Source organism: Phalacrocorax carbo, chromosome 6 (genome assembly GCF_963921805.1).
Source record: "Phalacrocorax carbo chromosome 6, bPhaCar2.1, whole genome shotgun sequence".
NCBI classification, from domain to species: Eukaryota; Metazoa; Chordata; class Aves; order Suliformes; family Phalacrocoracidae; genus Phalacrocorax; species Phalacrocorax carbo.
In genome coordinates, this window is record NC_087518.1 from 19,871,571 (window position 1) to 19,898,593 (window position 27,023).

A 27,023-nucleotide genomic window follows, 5' to 3' on the forward strand; every position below is an offset into this window, starting at 1 on the left:
GAATATAGTGAAAATTATCTGAATAGAAGAGATATGATGAAGGAAACAATGCATACATTGTAAATGTTACTGAGGGAGAGTGAGAGCAAGGATTACTGGGTTGCTGTATTCAACCCCTCATATTAAGAACTCAGCCCCTTTTCCATCGGATCCACAATTCTTCAGCTGTCTTAAAGGAAATTAAGACCATTGTCTTCTTATGACTTCTCTATTATATTGGTTTTATCCAAAAGTTAGAGAAATGTAAAATGTTGCCTGGCTCTGCTGCCACCCATTGGAATTATGCTTTTCTGTGTGCATGGTTTATGCAGCATTTGTGTAGACATACATCTTGGTCTGAACTTTTTTCAAGATCTTTGTAAAGTGGACAGTGAGGATTTCCTTCCTTCTCTGTACTGCTTGTGGTCATTGCAACAGTAGATTAATATGGACTTACTCTGGTCACCAAAACAAATTACCGAAGAGCAATCCAACTGGCAAAGTAGCTTGCAGCACATCTAAGAGTCTGAGATATCTTTGAGATCTCGTTCCTCTATCTAGCTTCATTACGGACCTTATTTCTAGTCTTTAACAACTTGTCACAATGGTAGACGGTAACGACATAATTTCTTATAGTTAATGTATGTGCTTTCATCCTAAAGGGTCCAAGGGTTCGTTGGCAATATGTGTGGCAACGACCATTACATGCTGGCTGTGGAACAGCTATTTGAAAGCACTGGGAAATGCATGTGGAAGTAGGGAGAAAGGAACAGCACAGTGTTCCTCTGAAATTGTTGTATAGATGAGATGAAGGAGGGATATTTCAAATTCTCAAATATTAATTTGATCAGGACAAACAGGATAAATACCCCATAATGGCACAAAGGTCTTTAGTGGCAACAGTAATTAAGGATATCAGTGTTTTAATTTCTTTTTAAGCATTGCAAGAAGCACAGCTCCCTTTAATTCTGTTGAGGGATTGGTTCAGCACCAACTCTGAGAGAAGAGCTCTCCCTCAGAATAATAAATAGTGTTTTCCAAAGCTTTTTTACTCTTCTGCAGGTGTCTCTTCCATGAACTAGCAAGGCCTGTTACTAATTAGGTGATGAGATTTGACAAGATCATAACACAGACAAATATGGCTGCAGGTTTCTGCCTCAATTTTCAATTATTATTTATCTAAGCAAAACAGCTCCTCTGCTACATTGTAGTGGTTCACAGGTTAATTTTTCAAATGAGCATTTTAGCTAACATCCTATCATGGCCCAGATATGCAGACTGAACCTCCTAAATGATTTAGGTGTTTATGGTATTTACCTGCAACAGCTCCAGCTCTTGGACTGGTTCCACAGTAATGCCTCTTTCCAGACTGGTTCAGGGCACACTATGACAACCATCACAACACTCATTCTTTCTGTCTCAGGAGTGGGTTCCCACAGTTGATATAGATGCTTTGCCTGTCTGCTATTAATTTTCTGCAGATGGAGACCCTTCTTCAATAGCAGAGACCCTGCTTTAGTGACAGTATTCACACCCCAACCAGCACAGTGTCCTTGCAAAAACAAGTTGTGCACTTTTTGATATTATTGATTGTACCCAGGCTCCCCCCAAAACATGCCTTGAAAATAGTCCTAAGCCTTTTCTCTGCAGGTGAGTATCTTACAGCCTGGGACATTCCCACCTACTGCTGAGAGAGACAACAGACTCTGAAATCAGATAACTGATTTTCTGTGAAAGCATGGCATAGACATCAATAAAAGCACTAAAGAATATACCATTACAGTCCTGATCTGGGCTATACTGTTCATGATTTTCTCCTGCATGTCATTTACACTCTTCTTACCCATTGCTGGCAGTGATGGGGGTATGAATCACATTACTGCAGCTGTTAATTTTAGAACACTGCATGAGAATGCTGCTAAATATAGAGAGGGGTGAGTAAAAGGCCTTCCTCTTATCAGGCATCAGTGTAGGTTCTTGGCATCTCAGAGATACAGGTTGTATCATTCCTGATTTAAGGCTCTGGAGAACCTTTGATGAAGCTGTGCCTGTCATAGAGCAGAAAGCTGCCTGGAGCCAGCAGTACATTGAACAGAACGAGAGGTCTCCTAGGGCCAGGCAGCACATTGGCAGTTTGTCAGGTAGGACTCTGTTGATGAGCGCTGCCACTGAAGTTTTAATTTGAGACATACTCTGTGTTATTTACAGGGGATCTTGAGGCTAAGTAGGAAGGAACACTTGCATTTGTATCCACAAGCTGAGGGGTAAAATGCACAAGCTGAAGTGGGTGGAGGAGAAGTAGAGACCATGTAGATCTCTAGGCAGGATGCAAGAGTACAAGCCTCCCCAGCTAGAAGAATTAAAAGCACCATTAAAGGCCATATGAATAAGACTACTATGTAGCTCATACCTGACAGCTTGGCTGTGAGGCCTTTGGTTGACATACAAGAGATGCTGATGGAAAGATCCTTTCGGACGTCAGCGGCTGTAATTTGTGATCATAGTGACACTCTCCCTCTTAAATAGTAGAGAGCAAGGAGGAGTTCTGCCAGTACTACTTCTGTGAAGGAAACCAGGACTCTCTTATTTACTGAGAAGGCCTCTTTCTAAGCAAAGAGTTTCCTGCCTGATTAACATGCTGAAACGGCTTCTTGAGCAGCCAGTGTGCACCAATGCCAGCAGGAAGGTGAAGGCAGGATCTTGCAGTTGGTAGGACTGAACTGAGTGGGAGTGAGAGTAAGAAGAATCTTCCAGGTGCCCCTGCAGTGATAAAGTAACGCAGCTTTACTGATGCAAAACCACAGCCCACTCTTGCTGGCAATGGGAGAGAGATTACAAAGTTTCCATGTTTACAAGCTTTGGTTTCCTCCAGGAGCAAGAAGTCACCCTGAAGTGAGTTCCCACAAGTGTTTCTTCATCTGTCTACAAGTGAAGGTAGTTGGAGAACTATTGTTGCCCTGCAACTTGTATTTTTGCCCAGATTTTTTGTTTTTATTTTTCAGATTTTCCTGCTAAGACCCAAAGTACATTCCTTTGCCAAGTACCACTAAGCAAGTGTCAGCATGTTCCTAAAAAATGGCCATTCGCAAAATGGTTTTCTCCCCCAAAAAATGTCAGTGGAATTATTTAAACCAGTTCCATTTATACACTGGCAGAAAAAAGTCAACAAGATGCCAATGTACATCTCCATGCAAATGACATCTTGCAGCCGTGTGATAACCAAGACTTGGACCATTCTTGTACATGGAAAGGAAAAAGAAATGGTGTATGTGTTTGTGTTCGGTGGGTGACAGAAAGGAGAGCCCGCACAGAAAAGACCTTGCAAGCCCGAGCAGAAGAGAGCTTTCATCTTCTTCCAAATAGAAGAGTTTGCATATCAACTGTAGAACAGAGGTCCAATTTCCATGCCAATACTAAATGAGCCCTGCATGCCAGTGCAGAAGGAAATTTGCAGGTCAATACAAAAGAGCTTTTCTGTGAATCATACTACAAAAGGAGGTGCTCATACTGACCTAAAAGCAAGTGCTTTTTTGCCCAAATTAGTCCAGAAGAGAGCTTGCCTACCAATGAAGAAGAACCTGCCTAAAAAATGCTTTGTAGCTGCCCTAGGAGAAAAAGAATGACACAACCAGTCTTTTCAAACCTAGACCAATTAGCAAAGTAAAAGAAAAAGTCCTATGAAAATTAAATATTAAAACCAACAAGAAAACAGTGTAAAAAATGAAAGAAATGAATAAAAACAATTAGCAGAGATGAAAAAACAGGGATGGGAATGATATAAATTGAACCTATTATAAGGCACTAATGACATTCGAAAACCTAATTTTTACATTGTCAAACCATTTTGATTAAGTGTTAAACGCTGCTCTTATGAACTTGGCATATATTGTGCAAGAACAGTAATTTCTGCCTTTATCTTTTTCACTTTCTCTGAAAAGGTGCTTGTGTGCTGAAAGAGGCAGCAAGCGCTCATGAGATATCAGTACTCTTCCTGTCTTTGTACATGCCAGGAAGCCCCAGACCTGCCTCATAATGGCTATCTTGATGTTCACAGAGAGTGAGTCCTAGGTAGGGTTGGGGGGCAATGAGGAGAGAGAGGTGAGAAATTATGAAGACATTGGCTGCTGATGAGAAAAACAGATGTCTTTATAACTAGGGAACTTTTCTCCTTTTTCCCCTTTTTTTCTCCTTTTTTTTTTTTTTCCCAAAAAACGGAATAAGCAAAATAATTGAAAGAAAGAAAATGGACTTTTTATTGCTTTTTAAGTGCTTAACATGAAGTTTCATCTAGTAAAATTATTGTTATTTTTATCTTTAGCTGCGTTGTTCATGCTTCTCCTTAAAGAAGATATTTCTTCAGTTCAGGATGCCAGCTGCAAGGAGCTGCACAGAGAATGACAATGGCTTATGCAAATACAATGCATCAGCTATAAAGTCTGTTCCAGAGCACCCGCCCCTGCTGAAGCAGAGCTGCCGGCATCACAGAATGCGGCAGGCAGGCAAGGCTTGGCCCTGAGGTGTGCCAACCGGCTGAGGCTCCATTTGCTGCAGCTGCGAGGTGAGAATGCTCCACACCTTGTATGAGCCCTTTAGTATTACCAGTACTACACAGCAGGGAGTGGCCAGCAAGGAAAAAGAGTGCTGGATCCACTTACGCATCAGGAAGGCTCAGGGAGGCCAAATGTGCTTATTAGTTTGGAATTTGTGACTCCACGTCAGCACCATCTTGGTCTTCTAAAGAGTCACTTCACTACCCCAGGCCCCCATTGCATCAGCCCTCAAGATGCTGAATGTCTGTATAATTGCCAGTTGCCTTATTTCAGAGCATGGTGTTGTCGTTCCTATCCAGGTCTCCTCTGCAAACTCTCACTGATCAAGATGCAGCAAGATAACATACCAGACCTTGGTAGATATATGCAAGGGCTTGCTACTCCAGAATTGGTCAGAAAGGTGAGAATGGAGGGACATTTCCACTGTGAAACTAGACATTTTCAGCAAGCAAAATAATAATAAAAATAAAAATTATTTTGCTTGAAAACTGAGAAAGGGCCAGAAAAGCACTTTGCAGGTAGGAATGAGTATACAGCAACTTGGACTATTCCTGGGTCCTGTGCACTCCTCAGTTCTCTCCCTAAGAGAGTGGCAGACTTGTAAATGATACATCTGGGCTAGGTGGCAGAGGAGAAGAACTCTAATCCAGCATGATGCTCCACATGCAGCAGTAGGTAACAACATGCTTCTCCCCAGCTACTGTAGATCAGCAAGTCACAGTAACTAGGACAGGGACATGTAGATGTCATGACCAAGGGCACCAAAGATATAAAAGGTGATAATGTGATAACACAGAAACTAAATTGGGCTCAAGAGGGTGACACACCTGGAAAATATGGTGCAGAGAGAATCCTTCTGCTTTGGCAGGGCACAAAGTCTTTTAACAGAGACATTGCATCCCTCAGGATAAAAGATTTGATCGCATCTCAGTTGGTGCCAACCTGACATAGAAGAAAAATTATACATTACAAAATGCTAAAAGACAGCTGAAGGGAAGGAGTCAGAAGAGGGGATAGAGAAACAAAAATAAATCAGAATCACCATAGAGAAAAGAGACTGAAGGTAGAGTGAAAATATAGAAGAACTTTTGGAAGGTGAAGATTTTAGAAAGAAATAGTGAAGAAAAAAAAAGGGGGGGGAGGAAGACAGGACATAAAGCCAGGCAGCATGGTCAGTGTCCTTTATATCAAGTTTTAGTGCTCCTTTTCAGCTGCCCTAGGAATAGTTCATAAACCACAGCATTTATTATAGGGGTGGTGTCACACACTTCAAACCTATTTTGCGAATGTTACCACTGGAGGATCACATGTTGAACTGGCATCCATTGCAGCTGACAGGCTCAATAAATTAAAAAAGATCAAGAATAACGCAGGTGACAGAATGTATTTGGAATGTGCGTGTTCTTCTTTTTGTTCCACAAAGAAAGAAATGTGACTCCCCCATGCTACCAGCCACCACAGTTTTACTGTAAGCCTTGTAAAATCTGATGTTAAAGCCTAAGCTCTCGGGTCATGCAATTATGTGAGTCTCTGCTTTCATTTTTTAAAATGTCAGTTTCTAACCTGTCTACTTGTGGAGAAAGGCTTGGAAGCACAAACATGTAGAGACTCAACGTCAACTAATTATTGATTTTTTTTTAATGTCTTGATGCTGGGATTCTTGATTTTGAATTTCCAGAATACGGACAATGGGCACAATGTCTTTCTTGCAGCCAGCACCAAAGCAGATGTGAAGTTCTTACCATATTCCTCCAGTTTAGAGATGTAGTATCTCAGTGAACTGCATTTTGAAAAACCTGTAGGTCTTGATGTGAGTTGTACAGCCTTGACCAACCTTTAACCTGCAGCAAGTGCCTCATAGAAGTGAACTAATACAAATAAAGTCTACAAAGCTTATCCAGCTTTTATTACATGGGGATCATTCCTCATATTTAATATTTATCATATTATCTGCTCCTTTTATTTAATGTGGCAGATTTCTGGGAGCAAGTGTCCATTAAATCCTGCCAAAACTGGATACAGCTCCGTGGTGCTAAGAAGAACGATGATGTTGAGGATTCTGGACTGAAAAAGCCAGACTTCAAGAATTCATTTCATGATGTAAGTGAAAGAAGGAGAAGCAACTCAGTAAGTCAGAAAGAGGGAATACAGGCAGCTGGATCATACATTGCATGCAAAAGAGTAGCAAGACAGTTTAAAACCCTTTCTGTATGTTTCTAGGTGGTACAACCACCCTTCATGACAGTGTAGACATAGTAAAATATATGATTTGAAAAAGAGGAGAACTTATATCAGAAAGAGCTGATTGCTTTGAACAAGGTCACTAAAGCATAGCTAGGTGTCATGGTTTAACCCCAGCCAGCAACTCAGCCCCACACAGCCACTCACTCCTCCCCGCTGGTGGGATGGGGGAGAGAATTATAATGGTAAGAGTGAGAAAACACGTGGGTTGAGATAAAGACAATTTAACAGGTAAAGTAAAAGCTGTGCTCACAAGCAAAACAAAACCAGGAATTCATTCACTCCTTCCCATGGGCAGGCAGGTGTTCAGCCATCTCCAGGAAAGCAGGGCTCCATCACACAAAACAGTTACTTAGGAAAACAAACTCCATCACTCTGAACATCCCCCTCTTCCTTCTTCCCCCAGCTTTATATGCTGATCATGACGTCATATAGTATGGAATATCCCTTGGGTCATTTGGGGTCAGCTGTCCTGGCTGTGTCCCCTTCCTGCTTCTCGTGCACCTTCAGCATACTCACTGATGGGGTGGGGTGAGAAGCAGAAAAAGCCTTGACTCTGTGTAAGCACTGCTCAGCAATAATGAAAACATTTCTGTATTACCAACACTGTTTTCAGCACAAAACCAAAGCATAGTTCTACACTAGCTACTATGAAGAAAATGAACTCTACCCCAGCCAAAATGAGCACACTAGGATTCCTCCATTAGCTGTCCTCTCAGCAGGTACCAGGTAGCCCTGTTGTCTTATGAACAGTGGAAGTGAGGATTCTTTGAGAGTTAGGAGGGTTTAATCTCTCCTTTCTAGTTAACTCCAGCTCCTATATTTCTGCCTTGCTACAGGAACTCGCTGCTTGATTCTCCAGTGCTGTGCTACAGCTTGTCTCCAGCTGTGCACTAGGAATACAAATTATGCCAGTACCGCAGCAGGGCAGAAGAGATGGGTATTCAGCTTGCTAAGGCTCGTCTGGGTGCTTGTGCAGATTCTCTGCTCCAGCCTTAGAAGCTTGCCTCTGCAACTGCAGTTGCTGAAGCCATGGTGCCACTCCCTTCAGGACTGTGCTGGGGACAGGTCTGTGATGCAGTGATGCAGAGCTCTGTGGCAGCACAACCACTATGCAGTCTGTTCTCTATGGAGCATGCAGCATCTAATCCATGCATGGTTTCTGTTTGTGCAGAAAGAGGGAACTGAGGTTGCAGCTTCTTCTGCCAATGTGCCCTTTCCCATTTACAGTGTAAGTACTGTGCAAAAATTTAGAAGGACAGACAAGCAGAGGCTGAAAGGTTGAGTTGTTTACTGAGTCAAACCTTGGGAAGAAGCAGATTTCAGATAGTTATTCAGGTCTGTGTCATCCACATAAGAACTCAGTTTGTTTGCTGGATCTAGTAGCCAAAGAACCTATGTTGAGGAGGGATGTTGAGTTAGCCGTATGAGCTGATAGAAGTCCAGAAGCCCGGATTTAGCAACAGGAGGAGTCTGTGTACTTGTCCACATCTATCTGCCTGTGTGTGTGTGCTTGCAGGACAGAGAGCAAGCCAGCTGACCAGATGTTCCATCTTCTACCACCCTCCTTGTTCTTGTTAACTTAGTTTAAATTTTCCTGCTTTCTTCCCTCTTCACCCTCCTAGTTGTGTGATTACTTCCCTCCTAGCTGTAACACAAGCTATCTAATTCTATTCAGTCCTTTGGCAATGGAGATCACTGGCTTTAGGTTAGAGAGGGTGAAGTGGCTAAGGTAATCTTATCCTCAGTCCCTCTGTGGCAGCTACCTGTGGGCCCTGACAGTTCCAGTCATTGGAACTCTGCTTCAAAGTGCAGAGTGTGGACGTCATGGCCTGAGGAGCAACATCCATTAGGAATGTATGGACTAAAGAATTTGTCACCACTGAAGGGACAGTGCAAGTTGTGGAGGTGGGCTGTAAGAGGGAGAGAGAACAAGGCTTAGGAAAGAGAAACAGAAAACTAAATGAATAGCATGGCCAGATTCCACCTTGTAGGACAAACTGGTGCTAGACATTCTCAGACTCAGCAACTTCATTGTCTTCCTGGCAAGAAAGAATTCAAAGACAGTAGAAAAAAAGCATTTCTAATGTGCTGACCTTGAGGTGTGAAGCAGTCAGGCCTAGGAATTCCCAGCTGGTCACCTATTGCCTGGTCATCCCTAATGTTGGATTTAATGTTCTTGGCTCCTCTACCTAAGCAGAAACTGGAACAATAATTCTTCATAGATTTATTCTTCAAAATCTGTCATGGGACAGTTGAAGGGAGCAGAAGAAAGGTGGTGTTGTCTAACTAATAAGAAAAAGGCAGTGAGGAGTCTGGGTTTATTAACATTTCTGCCACTGACTCATTGCACGGTTTGGTATGGTTTTGTCTTTTGCTTCTTCACAGCACTCTTGTAAATATGGTGGGTGTATGTAAATAGCCTTGATATGCTTGGATGGAAGCCATGCAAGAAAGGAATTTATAAGAGCATATGATGATACTACAGGGCTTTAGCCAAAAAACTGGAAATACATGGCTTCCCTAGATTCACTATGAGATATTTTCATTTGTCCTTTGGCACAGCAGCTTCAAGCCCTGACATTTAGATGTCCCTCCTGTGGCTGGCTCCTGCCGTGCTGTAAAAGGAATGCAAGAAGTGCACCCCTAGGATGGGACAGAGTCCTGCAGAGCAGGCAGCAGTGGATTTGGAAGCACGGAGTGAGATACTTGCACTGTACCCAACCGAGGGGGCAGTGCAAAGAGAGACATACTGCTGGAGGCCACTTCTGTTGAAGGGGAGTCTGACAGGATGAAGGTCACCCAATGAAAGGTCCCTTTGTGTTGCTGACTCTCAAACTTTCTCTGGGCTTCCTAATTATGGTGTTGCCCCATTTCCAAAGTCAGGTTACAATTGTGAAGTTTTGGTTTGTTTTTTTTTTTAACATACTTATGTTTCTAGTACTTCTGTTGCAGACAACAAATTGAAAATGTAAATGCCAGGGTTTGGTTCTTTTTTTAAAGAAGAGAAAAATAAGTATTTTTAAATGAAAAAACTCTCAGATTTTTGGTACCTTACTCATGACTCTTGAAGACCTGAGACTAGCATTACTAAGTGGGTTAGTACTACCAGTACCTCAGATTATTAAAGATAGAAACTGAAAACTAGTTAGGAATTCATGGGCTTTTTTTTCTCTAATGCTCCACTCAGCTGGTCAGAGTGATACCAGCCTCTTTAATTTCCTTTCCTCCAGCTTGTCAGTTCCACTGTCTGTTTTTCATATTGGTAGCAGAAAGCTCCTGGGTTCATGACATATTTCAGGGAGGGGACTCCTCTGTCAATATCCAGTGATTCTCTGCCTTAGTTTAAATAAATGAATAGGATATTAGAAATCTATTTTTCTTGCTGATGTTTCCAAGTTTATAAAGCTAAATTTTTGCAGGTATGTAAACATTTATAGAGGACGCATTGTGCTTGAGATCCAGGTAGCTGGTTGGGGCTGTTATCTACAGTTGCTATATTAATTATCCCACTCTTTCCAGTCTCCTTTTCTCTTTCTCTTACCTTCCCTCAGACATGCTCTCTCCTTCCTCTGTCTTCCCTGCAACGTTGTCTTTCTCATGCTGCCTATGCTAGCTGTGCCCTCTTTCCCCTGAATGCCTCCTCTCCTGCAGTTGCAGCTTCACACCACATTGTGCATACCCCTTTCTACCTGCTGTTTCCATCTTTGCTCTTCCGCTCTACTCCTTCTCTCCTATACTTCTCAATTTTTCTCTCTGCCTTTGTCTCCTGCTGCCTCATTCTTCTGTCTCCCAAGGGCTGCTTTCCCAAGAGAAGCTAAGTCGAATTGATCTGCTATTTAATTACCTCATGTGTTCGTTGCCTGTGCCTGCTGTTTGCAAATAGGCCTGCCTGAAAGTCCCTGGGGGAGGTGAGGTTGTGTGGCAATGGGGGAGGTGGATAGATGGGCTGGCAGCAGCTCAGCCAGAAGGCAGCTTCCTCGGAAACAAAACACCTGCCAGTAACACCTGTGCTCATAAATGTTTGCCGCCATCCTTGGTCAGGCCCCAATACTCAGAGAATGATTGTGTCTTTCCATGGCATCAAACCAAGGCAGCTTTCTGGCATGTGTGAAAGCTTCTAACTAGCACTTATACTGAGCACACTATGTTCAGGTGGAGAAATGCAAGCCAAGAGGCACACATCTCTGTAATTAAGGATACAGGCATACTGTGAGTCCTCCTTTCAGCCAAGTAGTTTCTGCTCCAATGGGCCATGTCATTGCACCTCCCCATGGGATGGGTGGGTTACACAGAGGTGTGGATGAGGGAGGACCATGACTTTGTCTTGTTCTGAAACCTTTCGCTCCAGAATGTCAAAGGCCTTGGTAAGAATACCTAGCTCCAACCTTTATGGTCTCCCATGCAGGCAGGTAAGGCTCCCTTTTCTCTATCTGACAGGCACCAGGAAGTCATTGACGCATCCAAGGTCATTGCAATGATTTCTAGTTGCAGTTAAGATGAAATCCATGTCTTCTGCTTCTAGACTGCAGATTCACTTTTCTTTTCCCAAAAGGATTTCAAGAGGTACTATGGTATGAATAGCAGCAGACCCATTTAAGGGATGTCTTTGCAGAAATCCCACCTATGAATTGAGCTAGTTTGGATTTAACACCACTGATTTGACTAAAGAATATGAAAAGATTAAACATCAAGACAATTGGTCTTGCCAGGGAGGCATAACTAAGGATTTTTATACTGAGCATGGCTGAGATGTCCATACCTTTCCCCATATTTGTGCACATTTACCTAACTTGTTCATCACAGAAGGGAAATCGTGAGCTCCATCCCTCTACAAACAGCCTGGAGGCTTTGCTTCATCTCAGTATAATATCTGGATGAAAGTCCTGGGCTCCAGAGGCTTTGCCAATTAATAGACATTTTCTCCTCTCTAGACATAGAGACACTTTCTCCAAACGCCCCATGTGACTTCTTAAGCTTTAGGCAGCAAAGCATTCATGGAAAGAGCAGGCTGTTCACTAGCACCAGTCACAATGATTTTTGCTACTTTCCTAACCACTGTCCACGCTGACCTTGCTGCTAGCAGAACAATACAAATTGTTGATACGGGAATAGAAACAGATTATAGTGTTTGTATGGAAGAGAGTATCATGCCTGCTTTGCCTGATCAGACATAAGAAATAAAGGAATAAGTTAAAACTGAGTAATAGTACATAAGAAACAGAGCCAATCTGAATTCGCTGTAGCAAGAGCTGGCCAGTTGTCTTCACTGCTTTTGTGAAGCAATTTTATTATTTTCTCTGCAGCACCTGGTTAATGACACTGCAGACATATTTAACATGGGTGTGGGCTCTTCTGGTGGGCACGGCTGCATGCACGAATTCATATCATTGTATTACTTCTGCTGGGTTTTAGGTGCATGTATTCAACAGAAGAAATACAATCTGTCTGGTTTTTACTATCTCCCTTTCTCAGACTCCCTTTCTGTCCTTAAAGGCCTTGAGATTTCTCTGTTTTATTTCCCTGTTCTCTTTCTCTCAGCATTCATTCAGTCAGCAAGCTCTTTGAGAAAGAAGCTAGTTTTTAATTCTGCATGTGATGTGTGGCCCTGGTCCTATTTGGTTCTGGGACCTGCTACCAATCATCTGCAACTGCGCATGTGCTATGCAGCAGGGAGCACAAGATGGCTGTGCAGTGATGCTTCTGTGAGCAGTGCCCATGCAGGCAAGAAATCAGGATGTGTGCTTGGTACTGGGCAATGTCTAAGGATCCCTTTTCATTTTTCTCCTTATGTTGAGGATTACATTAGAAAAAAAGATAGTGTGTGGCATAGACAAAGGCTGACTTAGGAGATGCATCTTAGGAAAGATTCTTAGGCTGGTGATGAAACACAGAGCTATGACTCCTTCTTCGTAGTAGCTGGGATAGCAGGATGGCTGCATATGTCTATCAGAGCAGAACTGGCCAGTCCTGTCCTCCCAGCTCTTCTTGCTTCTGACTTTGAGCCTTATGCACAGAACATTCTTCAGTTCAGTAAAGGACCTGAATACAAAGCATTTAAGCTTGTACCTCAGTCTCACTGAAATCAGTGGTTTTAAACAGCTGCTTAACCTTAATCATGTTCTTGAGTATTCTTCCAAACTGGGCCTTTTACAAGGGTATGAGTCCCTGGGAATTTGTATGAGTTTTGCCTGCTTGCATGCTGCTCCTTATATACTACTGATGGAACAATCTGTTACGCATTAATGCTGCAGATGAAGCCATTTTGCCTGAATCTGTTTTTTCAGTAGACATTTTAACTACTCGTCTTATATGATATATTTATTTGATTTCCAGTACCTAGTTACAATATGACAGCAAATCTAGAGTAGGTTTAATAACTATTTATTCTGGCTCCTCAGGCATACATCGACTGCAGGAGGTGGCATGAACTCAGTGTTGGCATTAAGTTACAGCAGTGATGGCCATCCTACAAAATGAAACACGGAAACAGAGAATGAGAAATCTCCAGTTGCAAATTATCGTCACGTAGATGTGAAAGTTGTGAATCACTTCCACTGGAGTTTCAAGGACAGATTCCACAGAAACCTGTCAGAAAGGTTCAGGGCCCTTTCTGCTGGTAAGTGGACTATTTTTTATATGTTTCTGGAGGAGAAAGGGTACAATCTCATGGCTCAGGGAATTAGTTTATCACTGAGAACCACTGAATGGGAGCCCCAGATGTAGAACAGATACACCCTAGGGAGCTCCAATGATGTCAGTGTGTACAGTGTTACCCCAGAGTTACTAGCCTGCCTGCCTGGGATGTGGCTTTGCGACTGATGAATATGTGGAAAGGATATTGGACACTGTGGTGGTGATGGGTTTGGTGGAGGCTGTTTGTCCTTCCTCCCCCTTGTGGGGATTAGGGGTTTTCTGAGCATTACCAACAGACCAGTCCCTGTTGCGAGGCACTCCACACTTGTCACTCCACACTAGTCACTCCTTGTTTGTCACTCTGTCATAGTGTCATTCCTTTTCACCCCCTGGCAGGAAGTTAGGAGGGTTTCCTTTGGCAGATGCTTTTCATGCTGGCTCCCTGGAGAGCAGTGATCCCCCTGTGCATCTGTATGCAGCTCACCTCCCATTGCCCAGAGTCTGTCTGTCCTCTCTGAGGTTGGACTTCTGTGTGCTCAGGACACCAGCTGTGCACTGGGGTACATGTCAAGCAAGATACTAAAAAGTGCGCTATTCACTTTTGACCAAGGTCTGCAAAGTCAGGGGATTACGGGCTACCAAAGAACCCTTCACTGAACGGAGAGAAAGAGATGTCTGTACAGTTGGTCCAGAGAAGTTCTGCTGCTGGACGAAGTGTAGCAGGACACAGGAAAGCCTTCAAACAGGTTTACTGAGAGCTCAGAATAAAAAACTGAACAACATAAACAAATTCACCATGGGAGCACATCCCAATATTACACCTTTCTTGGAGTCTGGTTTAGTAAATCACTGTGAAAGTACAATATTCCTTGGTCCTTCACACTGCTCTAGAGCACTCAGAGCCTGGTTCGTGTGAGCTAGGGATCTATGCCAGTTCTGTTGTCATGCCTGCCCTTTCCAGAAAATCTCTCCTGCGAGGTATTTAAAAACAGCCGTACAGCTATTAATCCGACTGTAAAGCCCTCGCTGCACCACATGCCAAGCAAGCCTCTTCTGAGGCAGGTGTCCCCCTGATTATAATCAGCAGAGAGGATACAGGCGTGGCTGAGAGCAGCAAAGGATACAACCTTTCCATCCCATCACAGATGGCAAGGGCTGCCTTTCCCCACTGTGGCTTAGGCAAAAACCATCCCTCTGGATGGAACAGTTACAGGACCAGCTGCTCTGGGCACCGTGTGAGAGGAAGGGCTAGAGCCATTTCAAGTGTTTTATCATGCTCTCACCATGCCTTGCCCCTCATGGAGGCACAGCCCTGACAGTTTCATATTCATTTTCTTGTAGGAAGAAGGTTAACAATAGGAAGGTGGCTGTTTGCAAGGGCTCAGGAATCAATTAGTGGTTTGCTTAGCATTGTTTAGGTGTTAAAAGAAATTAAATTTAGGGCAAGGGCTGCTTTGTGAATGGACCATTAACTATTTCAGGAAGCAGTGGTACTATGTATTCTTAATGTTCTAATGTTCTAAGGTATGTCCTTAATGTTCTAATGTCCTGAGGTATAGGAAGGAATGAAGAATTCAACCACCATCTGTGATTTCTTGACTGTTGTCAAATACAAAATAGAGATATAAAACTGGCCCATGGCAAGCTCCTCTTCACTTTGCTTTAGTCATGGTGTTGATTTTGCTTCATCTAGCTCTGAGGCTGACCGGGAGACTGTTTCAGCACAAATGTTGTTGCCCTGGCGTTTATGTTATGGGAGGTTTTAGGAGCTGGGCACCATCAAACTCTGCGTTCTCCTTCATTTGGATTGAATTTGTGATGTCCACCAAAAAAGTCCAGTGGCTTTTGATCCTGAATAAAGATGAGAAGAGTTTATCTGCCTCTCTGCTCTGTGTCTTAAGATATCCAAAATTCCAGTGTTGTGAGCTCTGATTTGGATTCCTGGCAGCACAACACATGAATTAGGTAAGTTGTTCTTCTTTCTAATACAATTACATAATTTTGTGCTGTTTCACCAACCTCTTCTTGTGTGACTTAGGTGATGAGTCTGTGTGTCTGGGACAGGTTTAATGCCTACCCGCCCACAGGTTCCTCTTATGCTGTCATTCTACACTGTCATTTTCTCAGAGTTCCCACCTGAGACTGTGACTGCAGTGGTGTGCACTGAATCTGACTTTCAGCATTGCTGCTTTCCCTGATTTTTTATGATAACTTACAGGTGATCTCACAAATGTTAAAAGACACTAAAAGGAGGCTGTAAGAGCAGCTGGCCCTGACTGATTATGTTTAACCTTAAGGGAATCTGTCTGTGATGAACAGGCTTTTACAGTGGGGGAGGGATGTTTTACCAAAGACGAGGGATGTTCCCATGCTGTCAGCTCCCAAACGCCTGAAGATCTATGCTTAACTCTGCAGAGAGAAGGGGGAGAATATTTCCTTTGGCCTGCCTGTGTCACCGTTTCAACACACCCAAAGTCATGTCTGCAGGTGACCCACCAGGTCCTCAATATCTAAAATTTAGAAGCAACAATTTGCTAAGCTGTGTTTTCCTGAAGGTCATGTGCTTACCAAAGCAGAAGTATCATTGGGAGATACAGTTCTAATTGTACATGAAGGTGGTATGATTAATTAAATTTAAAAGAGTCTTCTGATCTAAAAAACAATAGTAATCCTTCTTAGATGACTGCATAATTTTGTAAAACCTGTAATGATTCTGCTGGATAATTTACACTTTCTCTGAGGATTAGCCTAGCTGATTTGGAGGACTTTACACTGGGGGCAGGAAGGACCTTAGCTGCAATGGAGCTGTGCCTTAGTGCCCTTAGCTGTTTTTTCATAAAGCATCAGTTTTGGAGGAGCATTTGCCACAATGCAATCTCTCACATTAGAGAGAGAGTGCTGAACAGCCCTCCTCTTTTTACAGGAATATCATGTTATCTGGGAACATGGACTGTGTTGCACTTAATTTTGTGTCGAAGGCCAAAGTCTTAGGGGAAGTTTTTCAAATAGGCCTGAAGTGGTGTAGCAGTGTCAGCTCTGCTGCTGTATCATGTTGTATCGTGAGCAGCCATTTCCATTCTCCTAATAGGAGCTCTGACAGTGCGAGTGGCCTGAAGCTCGGAGACAAGACAGCTAATGCTAGTTTCTTTGAGAAGTAGCTGTAACATATAGCATTGTTTCCATTACTGAGTTGCTTATTAACAAGGATAAAAATCTACTATTTCTTTTGATCCTTTCCTACACAGGTAGCTCGAAATGCTCTTTCCAAGTACTTTCGAAGGAACTCACCCCTTTTCTCTCTGAAGAAGCTCTTACTCTGATTATCTGTTGTAATGGAGGCTCTGTATGGGACTGCCTTAAAAGACCACTCAACAGTTCATAGACCACAGTTCTCTGTAGGTGGTATTAACTCTCGGTTTCCTTTGGAGTGCAGTTCAAAGCAACAGATTTGGTGTATACTGTGGCACCTGGCCTGAGCCCAGTTTTTGTCGGAGGCTGTCTTTCATGCAGTACATTTCCCTGCTGCTTCGAACTGATGGCAGGCTGTTACCAAAGCATCTTACTGGACCCATCATGATTCTGCTCCTCTCTTTTACCTAAAAGTTTGTGTTTTAAACAGTGCAACATTTACTCAGCTGTAGGCTCTGTCTTAGAGTGGAGTCTGAACAAGGTAAGGTGCAGTGGGATTGACTAATGGAGGTTTGTAGTAGAAAGAAGCTGAATGCAGTCATATATATGGTTTATAACCTCCAAAGCAATCCTTATATCTTCACTGTAACCAGAAAATTGATGATCTGACAAAAGATTCTGATTTCTCACCTAGTTTTCAGATCTAAGAGATTCTGGACAAGTAACAAGATCTTTTCTCGGTATTCATGCAAGTAGTTCACATGAGGCTAATTACAATTGTTTTTTTTGTTCCAAACTGGAAAGGATTGAACCTCCTTGATATCACTGGAAACTTCCTATCTTGCAGTTTTCTTCAGGCATTAACTTAATTTTATTTGGATTTATATTGAGTACAACCATTTGGTGACCTCTTTCATTTCTATCACCCATTTCAAGGGCAAGATGCGGTCCTGCACAACTGCCTAGGTTGCAGTCACAGCTGTAAAATGCTGTCCTAAATTACAACTCCTGCAAAACTAATTTTGTAGTAGTACAACCAGTAAATCCACCTGACTTCCCATTGTTGCTGAAGTTGTTATTTAGGCTGTAACCTAATGTTTCTGCTCCCCCAGTGCCCTTTTGCTAACTAATGTCTCTGTCTATTTAAAGAAAATATAAAGAAAAGCAATAGAAGAGTTCTGATTTTTACAGAATTTTAGTGCCTGGGAAGTATGCCAGACTGACAGACTTAGAAATGTGAGTCCTCTCTTTTTTTTGGACAGGTACAACATAAGCAAACTACCATAATCTCTCCACGCATTGCCAGTTTGCCTTAGTCCTGAACCAGGTGAATCTCTACCAAATGGGGCAAGACAACTTAGCCCTCATGGTCAATTTAAAGTGCTAGCCTGAATGCCCACAAATTTGGAAATATGAGCTGATTGCCTGTTTCTTTAGTGGTGTAGATGGCTATCCAGTAGAAAGTTGCCTGAGACCATCAGCCAGTTTCAGGTAATAAATGTCCATCAGACCTTTAGTCCAACACTGATCTCTGTCAGCTTAAAACCAGTGGCATACACGCAAAGACTTTATATCACAGTCCTCTAAGACTTGTCTCATAGCCTGCCTTGAGGCTTTTACAGAGCTCCCTAATCGTCTTTTGCTGTCTTGGAAACCTGTGTTTCTACTAATTAGCCAACTATTGGAAAACATGGCTGGACACTGCTGATGGCAGAATTAGGCTGGCTTTCACCAATTTGTCATTGTCCTGCATGGCTCTAGAGATGGCAATTTGCTGTTGCCTGCTTATATGGTAGCAAGAGACTGAGGAACTTACAGCTCATCTTTTATATACTTAGAAAGGACTGTCAAGATGATGCAGAGTTGCCTCTCCCTCACCCTTTTCTTATTTTATGTAGAATTAGAACCCACAAATTTGAGGAAAAACAGCCATGGCTGCAGTCAAGGCATTGTGCAAGTTTTCCTCCCACAGCTGTGCTGCTGCAACTCAGTCTAGTTATTTTTTTTTCCAAATGCAGCTTCTCACACTTTGTACTAAAGCCCTTTTTCCAAACTGGTTTTCAAACATCCCCTTCTAGGTTCTGACATGTAACAGCACCTGAGTTGTGCTCTCACAGGCATTCTCAGTTAATAATGCAGCAATCCAGGTTGGTATTTATCTTTGTGAATGCACTTCTGCACATCCTCATTCCTAGGCCTGGATCTTTGCTAAAAGATAGTTATAACCCTAGCAGACCATGTGACAGCAACTCTCAGCTTGGTTTATTGAGCCAGGAAGGCAGATTGAACTAATTAGCCTGGTTTATACTTGTGGTGAAGCCAGGAGAGACAATTAGCTTAGGATAGAACAGGCAGCCTTTGCACTTGGACTGTCTGACTAATGGCTGACCTGCTGTTGTTCTTTGGTCCTTTAATTCTGCCTGCTTGGGAAGTCATCCCGTGGACACATTAACTGCAGACAGAGACCACAGAGAGGTAATCTGACTGAAGTAATCTTGTGTGCTCCTGGAAGTGAGTCTGAAAGCAGCAACAGCAAGTATTTCAAAGGTCCTTATTGAAGTGACATTGATGCACATTAAAATGTACCAAAAGAGATAGAATAAAGCAAAGGATGGTTACAGGTATCTCAGTCCTCTTTGTCTAGCCAAACCTTGTAATTCTTCTTTGTTAACTAACTATAACCAGATAAAACACAAGGACCTCTGTGAAAAGCAGTTACTGTAGCAGACAAGATGACTTATGCGGGGACAGTTTCAGCAGTGTTATTAAAGACAGACTTTTTTGCATTGTTCTGAAGTGAAAACATGAAAGCTACAACATAATTCTTTTGGTTTGATAAAACTGCAGGCATGGTGACAGCTGCATGTAATAGTGATCATTTAACACCTTGTTAGTCCTCATGCAGAATTAGTTGTGTTTTACTAGGTGATATGCACCCAGGCAGTGGTGTGAACAACTTACAAGATAGTGGTTGTACTGCTAGTACTGGCTTTAAATGTTAAGGGAATTGTGTATCTCTGTTTAGGTATATATTGAGTATCTATCACTCTGGCATTTCTGGAGTTGCAGTCTGTGCTAATCAGGAGGCCATTATTAAACAGCTACAAATCACAGGCACAAGTAAGCAATCTTTCACTCAGCTTTGCATCCAGCTTCGTTTCTTGTACTTACCAACGCTTACACTCTGTCTGAAACTGCACAGACATACAGAGGTATCTAGCACAAAATCACAAGCAGAAACTAAACATGTCATTTCAATATCTAAGGACTACTGCTTCCTAAACAGTAAGCTGAGAGAGCAAGCAGCAAAAGGGAGAGAGAAAGAGATGAAATGATGGGAAAGGGAAAAAACTAAGGAGAGGTACCAGTTAAAAGAGAATAGATAATCACATAGAGGAAGAAGCAAAACAGAAGCATGAATGTTTAAATGAGGCAGAGATGGATGAAGAAGGATTAGAAGGTAGAAAATGGGAGTGAAGAATTTCCAGAGGTAAAATTGAAATAGAAAAGCATACAACAAAAGGAGAGTTCTATTAAAAGGAAAGAAGGGAATTTTTACAAGGCAGGCACAGAAATGAGCATCTGCTGTAAAGAATGCCCATGACTAGAGTATTGCAAAGAGAACAATGAGGTGACCCATGGCCAACAATTTGCACTGTTTCTCATTAATGATGAGATACTAATGGTTACCTTCCCCAGATCTCCTCTTTCCTGGGGTACCCTTTCTTTTTGAAATGTTCCCCTTCAAATACAAAATTGAGGCATCAATCCCTGCTGTGTTGAGCTTCCAGGTTGAGCTGGCTGTTCCAGTCAAGTCTGAGTCTTTATCAGTCAACACCAAGCTCTTCCTTTAATGTATGTTACCTGCTTTCCTATTATTGTTACTGTTGTTATTATTACTACTGCCACTTTGTTCTAGAAGTTTGTCCAGACCTTGATCACAGTCAAATACAACAGCAATAATCATGGTCAAAAATCTTCAAGTAGTAATAAGCAAAGGAAATAATGTTATTCCTCAGCCCAACCAAAAGATTATTTGACGGATGTACTTTTCATCAGGAAACTTCCATTTACTGAAGCTGTTCCTGGAGATTTTTTAATTAGCCAAGGAGACAAGATGGACTTGTAGCAATTCACTAAAGCTGAGCTTTATCTGGAAGACTGTTGTTGACATCGCTGCAGTGTCAGACGACCATGCAGCTGACATGCAACCAACCAGGCAAAAGAAAATTGGGCTTGTATCCCTTGAGAAAGATCATCTCTGATAGCACAGTGGTTCCAAATATATTGCTAAGGCATTAAAGGAGGAGTGCCTCCTACAGACTCACTGCCTCCACAGCTGTAGAGGTTTTCTAAGCAACCATACTTAGAGGACTGTCTTGCAAAGGCTGATCTGCTCTAGACCTACAACCTTATATGATCACAGTCATTTTTATGTGGCTGCAGTCCATGAACAAAGGGAGCAGCTGTTTATGATGCTAGCAGATGGATAGTCCCAAACCTACAAAAATACATGTGTGCACATATTTTAGAAGGAATGTGTTCTCTTGGAGTATGTGTTGTCTATCTCTCATAAACTTTCTTTCTTTTGCTGCTGTATTTTCTAGTTAAGTCTTCATGGTTGTTAGCCTCGGGTTCAGTTTTCCAAATCAGCCTCCACAAACTTGACTAGCCAGACCTCTGCGGGGAACAAAGTCACATAGATTTCTGTTACAAAACCCATTGATCTGACAGGGACTGAGATAAATCTGCCTCAAAAAGTTAAAGCAATAGAAATCCGGATCCGCAATGTGAGATTTCAGTGACAAAAAAAAGGGAGCTGACAGGGACTCAGACAAATCCATCCATGCTGAGTGACTATGCATCCGTTCCACACACAACTGCCTGCTTAAAGAGATAGTGATGAGAGATCCCCACACAGCATCTAACATGGCATCGGCATTTGTTAGGAGATTAGTGTCGGGAGGGAGGAATACCCAATTAAAGAGGTATTACACTGCCATTGGGGGATTGGGAGTAAGTAGGAATAATCATGCCAGCCACTGCCACAATAACAGTGCTGTGAAGGGAAAAAATTGAACGCAAAAGAGTTTGAAGAAGAAAGAGAAAGCAGAGCATATTCACAGGTTTGGAACTGTGGCAATGAAATAGCTCAGAAGAAGATAACCAGCTCAGACTCCAATTTAAAAATGTATGGGATCAGGACAAAAAGCAGTCTACATAGCAAAATAGTGACTGCATCATTAAGGGTCCACATGTTCCTGTCCAGGTAGGAGAGGTGCTGCAGAAGCAGTGACTGCAGTGGGATAGAAGCTGGTGCTCAGTACAGGCTATCAGTGCATTTATACTGCCACTTAGCACAGACTACTTAAGACATAATAACATCAGAGCATGAGAAATGCCTTCCTGGAGCAAACCGATAGTCCATCTGGTCAAATGTTGTCTCCTACACAGCAAAAGGACATGCTCTTCTGGGGGAGCCTATAAGCCTTGGTACTTTCTGCTCTTTTCCTGCAGCATTCAGAAACGTTGGATCAGTGGTGCTAGAGGGTACAACCCTGCTTAGTTTTCAGTATCTACTTGTAGATCTGTCCCTGAATTTGTCTAGTAACTTTTGAACCTGATGGTAACATATACCCTCTTTGCAGGCTGGCTCGTGACTTTCATTAAAAAACCAAGAAGGAAGGATTAAGGAGACCTGTGGCTAGAGTAGTAGCCTCATGCTTGGAAAACTCCAGCTCCATTCTCTGCTATGTCATAGACAAGGTGCTGAAAGTGAGGCTTGTAGATACTTAAAGATGACAATTTTCAGAAACAAACAGTGTCTAATTCCCGTTGAAATCAATCAAAAGGAAATAGACTCCTCAGGGCTTTTCAATTCAGCGATTTGACTTGCAGTTATGCCTTTCATGTGTTTGAAAAGTTTATCAGTCAACTCTGCATCCATAGGTTCCTTAAGGACCTTTAAAAACTTGCCTTTAGTCTCTGTGCCCTAACTTCCAAGCTGTAAAGAGAGAATTAGAGCTGCCTGTCTCAGGGAGGTGTGATAGGGAGAAACATGTTAGAGACCAAGAAGACCATCTGCTAAGGCAAAGGAAGAACATGTATGGTCCTGAACCATCTAGCGAAGCCAGAGGACAGTCAGAAGTTCACATTTGCCAGAGGCACTCAATTGAAGATGAGCCAGTGAAATGTGCAACTGACCTTTCCACACCCTCATAGAGAAGCCCTGCACACATGACAGTGTAACCATGGTTGAAGGAAAAAGGAGATGTGGAGGTGATCAGTGAAATGTACCCCCACAGATGCTGCAGACAACTCACTCTCTCTGTTTCTATCTGTCTTTGAGTCTGAAATGTACCAGCTATGCTGAATCCATCAAATGACCGCTGCTTGATGTGGGGTCAGCTGTTTCACCTCAACATGCTCCCCAACTAAATGGAGTGCACGAGTGCTATGTGGTCTTTACAAACTTCTGTATGACATGCACCAGCTTCTGTGCTAGTGCTGGCTGCCCTCAGACTTCTGAGGTTGAATGGAAGCCAGTAGCAGAAAGCTGCCATGTTAGTCAAGGTGCTGACTCCACATCCTCCAATGATAAAGCACTGGCAAAAATCGTCACAAAAATTGTCACTAACTAGAAAAATCTTGTTTGCACGTGCTTGCTGTGGGACATGACATGGAGATGCTGCCTGTGTGGTGGCAGGGGAAGCTACTCTTGGATTTCCCTCTGACTGCCCCTACCAAAGGCACAGGGATTTATCTTGCTTGCTTGCTTTCTCACTTTCTCTTCTATCTGCTAACCATTCCAACTGCCCATCTGGTTTCAGACTGCTCATCAGTTTTCTTGCCTAGGAATGTGAAACAACAAAAGCACTTCACACGCTGAAGTAATTTTTCTGGAAGGGATAAAACCCTGCTGCAGTCAGGTACTCTATTTACAGCTTAGAGCTCAGTGTCCCATTGTTACTGTAAGCACCAATCTTTTCAGATGTGACGCATACAACGGCAAAATGAGAACAGCTTTGATGTAGTGATTTGCCTTTTTGGGAACATACGGTATTGGTTAAGGCAGCATAACCCACAGACCAGAACACTCTCATGGGATGAGTACTACCCTTTTGGCTTGCCAGGTGCTATCTGAGTCTGGGCCAAGCTGCTGAAATAGTGATAGTTTTTCACTTTTGCCTTCTTGGCAGATTTCCATGCTAACTGTTTTAAGCAACTTCGTGACCTTAGACAGATCTAATGGCTGCACAGAAATGCAATCGAGGCACACGTAACTGAGAGGTAGTGGCATCATGTGTCAGAAAGGGACCTTCTGCTAATACTAGCTACAGGTGATTCCCCCTTTTGGCTTAGAAGGCCTGGGACTCTGTTTTAGTATCTGGAGGAGGTGTATGCAATTTAACTATTAATTGTATCCAACTCTAGTACATTTCCTTACAGTGTCATTTAATGGGTAGAAAAAGCAGTCTCATCACAGAGTCATTCTGCTGCTTCCGCTTATCAAATAAAATGGCTGTGGATTCAGAGAATTAATATAATGGGTGAACAATATTCAGGGAAGTTCATGTGCTGAGACCGAGTTGTAATACCTAGTGTGTGCTGCAACTGCGTGATGCATTGCTTGGGCATCACAGACAAAAGCACCACCTTTGAGACTGCCTTCCCTACACAAAGCTGTCCTGTGGAAGGACATGCTGCTTTATCCTACCTTTTCATGCTGGCCCTTTAAATGTGGCAGTGTAAAGCTGCTGGAGGTCTTAAGTCGCCATTTGGCAACTGGCTCCTCTTTGCTTTGTGCCCTCTCTTTTGCTGGTAAGCACTTTTAGCTGCTTTGATACTCTGCTCTACTTGGTCTGAAAGAGTTGGTGTTTTGTTTCTCTGGTGGGTGTTTTTTGTTTTGCTTTGTTTTGTATTGGGTTTTTTGACTTGCATCAGAAGTAACGTAGAACACAAAATGGGGTGCAGAGAGTAGAGTGTAGTTCTAAAGTTCCCCAGCCTGGAAGTTCCTGCCTTATGGTGATGTATAGTCTGCTAAGGGGGTGTGTGTGCTTTAACATAACATGTCTCCTGGGATTAGAGGGGTCTAATTAATATTGAAAGTGTTATTCTGGCAATGTATCTGTTCCTTACCCTGGTTAAAGTGAAGAAAACTTCCCATAAAATCTTAATACTTGCCATGTTTATAATGTTCTTTATTAATTAAGAATGTTCTTCACAGTTGTATCATATTTGTCTCCTATCACCAAGCTTCTTTATTTGTGGTAACTGGCACTTCTGTAACAATAAGAAAATAACTGTTTCACAGCATCGGGCACCTGAGCAGGAAAGAGCTCTTAAGTTGTAGTCTTAACTCTCCCACAAATGTGTTTCATCTTCTGCTTGCTTCCTGAGTTGTGGAGATGATAGTACTGTTTCAGCTGTAAGACAGAGCTGTTCAGTGTCTTGAAAGGGCTGTGAGGTTCTAGAGTTGTGTAAAGCATCATTATTGTTGCTATTTTTATAGCTAAGAAAAAGCATGTTTGCAGCAAACAACAACAAAGTGTTTCCCAGCTTTGAATGTGATGTATCGAAAGAGCTATATTGTTCAGCTATTATGATACCTCATAACAGTGAAATATAGGGTGTTCCTCAAGTTGTATTACAGCTGCAAAATGTGTCTCCTGAAATATTAGGCATGCCAACCAGTTTGGATGTAAATAATAAACATGTGCATAGTTAGCACTTTAGAAGCACAGGAAAACCATTTGTTCAAGTGCCACCTTGAGCCTTCACTTCTGATGAGTAACTGGTTGTCTCTCTAGGTGCTCTGGAAATGATCGCTATTTAATGTAGCTGTGAACAGGTTTCCTTTGCTCCCCTTTAGACTATTTTCTCAAGCGAGGTTAAGGGCACTTTAGGTAGCAATGTGCCCTAAGAACAAAAAACAATTTATTGAGGGTTTCATAGCAATATTAATCTGGAGCAGGTGTTTGCATCAAAACATCATGAACTAGGTCTCCTAAAACCAAGATACCAATGCAAAATCTGATACTTAGCAAAACACACATTTATAGAAACCACAGAAGTGTGTATATATATAGTTTTTTGAGCATAATAGACATACATACTGGAGTTTTCTCATGCTTTCCTTTTCAATGAAGTATCCTACACATTTTATATTAAAATTAAGCTGCTATTTTAATTATGCAATCCAGACTCTGGAGCTTTAGTGAAAGCTCAGGTATGGTTAGGATAAAATAGGTGAGCTTTGGCAGTGCCTTTTAGGGAATTTGCTTGGATTGTTTTTCCTTGCTCCTTTCCTCCCCAGTGAATTTATTGTAATTAAAGAACCAGTGTGATGGGTGCATGGCCTGTTTGACCGACATTGTGAGTTTAGCAGTACCCTAAAAATAAACACATACAGAAACATATTATTGTGACTGGCAGGCTGTTTTGTCTGAGGGAGGGAGCAGACTTCTAGGGACAGCAGATGAGCTGTGTTATTTTAATAGGGTTGGTTTTTGCTGAGGCTCTCTGTTAAGAGTCTGGAGGCCACTGTCATAAGGAGTATCCTCTCTCCTGTGCTGCAGAGGGATAGGTTTTTATGCAGGAAAGAGTGCCTTTTTCAACAAGCAAAGGAAACCGTTCTTGCCTCATTACAGGTGGATCTAGACATAAAGGACCTGCAGCAAGAAAAGGCATGAGGACCCAAGTGAGAAGACACTTTTTTCATTCCACATGTGAGACCTACAGCACTGAAGAACATTAGTTAATGCACAGTGGTCAAGAAATAAAGCAAATATGGAAATGTATAGTACTGTGCGATCTGTAGTCTTCTCGCTTCTTCCACCCTCTTCCCTCAACTCTGAGCACTGATCACAGCAAAGTACTTTTTTCTTTTTTATTTTTTTCCTCTTTGCTTATATTGTCAAACCTTCCATGTTCCAAATGCTGTGTGTATGAAGCAGCACCCTGCTGGAGTCAGTGAAAAGCATCAGTGCACACAGTCACAAGAGACACTCGACAACATCTCCACTGTAAGCTCTGTTGTGCAGGATGAAGAGACAAAAGTAAAAACTCAGGGGAGGAAAATTATTTGATTTATTTTTAGTATCATGATGCTGGTATGGCTGTCAGTTTCCTGAAATTTGTACACATTAGAAAATATGATCTTTATGACTCTTTATTGATCTTGTCGCAGTGACAGTGATTAATAGTATTTTCATCCCAAAATGTCATATCTGCTAACAAACCTGAGTTTTTCCCTCTCCATGCTACTGTTCTTCCCATCCCTGAAGAGGATTGTTATGGGACAAAACTGAAGCTGAGGGGGAATAGTCTCAAGGACCACACCACCACTGTATGTGACTTCATTAAACAATCAAGGTCCTTTATTATTGCCTCTTATTGTGGTAGCATTTTGCATCTGCTAAGTGGGGACATCTGTGTTAGGCTTTTGTATGGATGATAGAAAGGGATTTCTTATTTCAAAGAATTTAG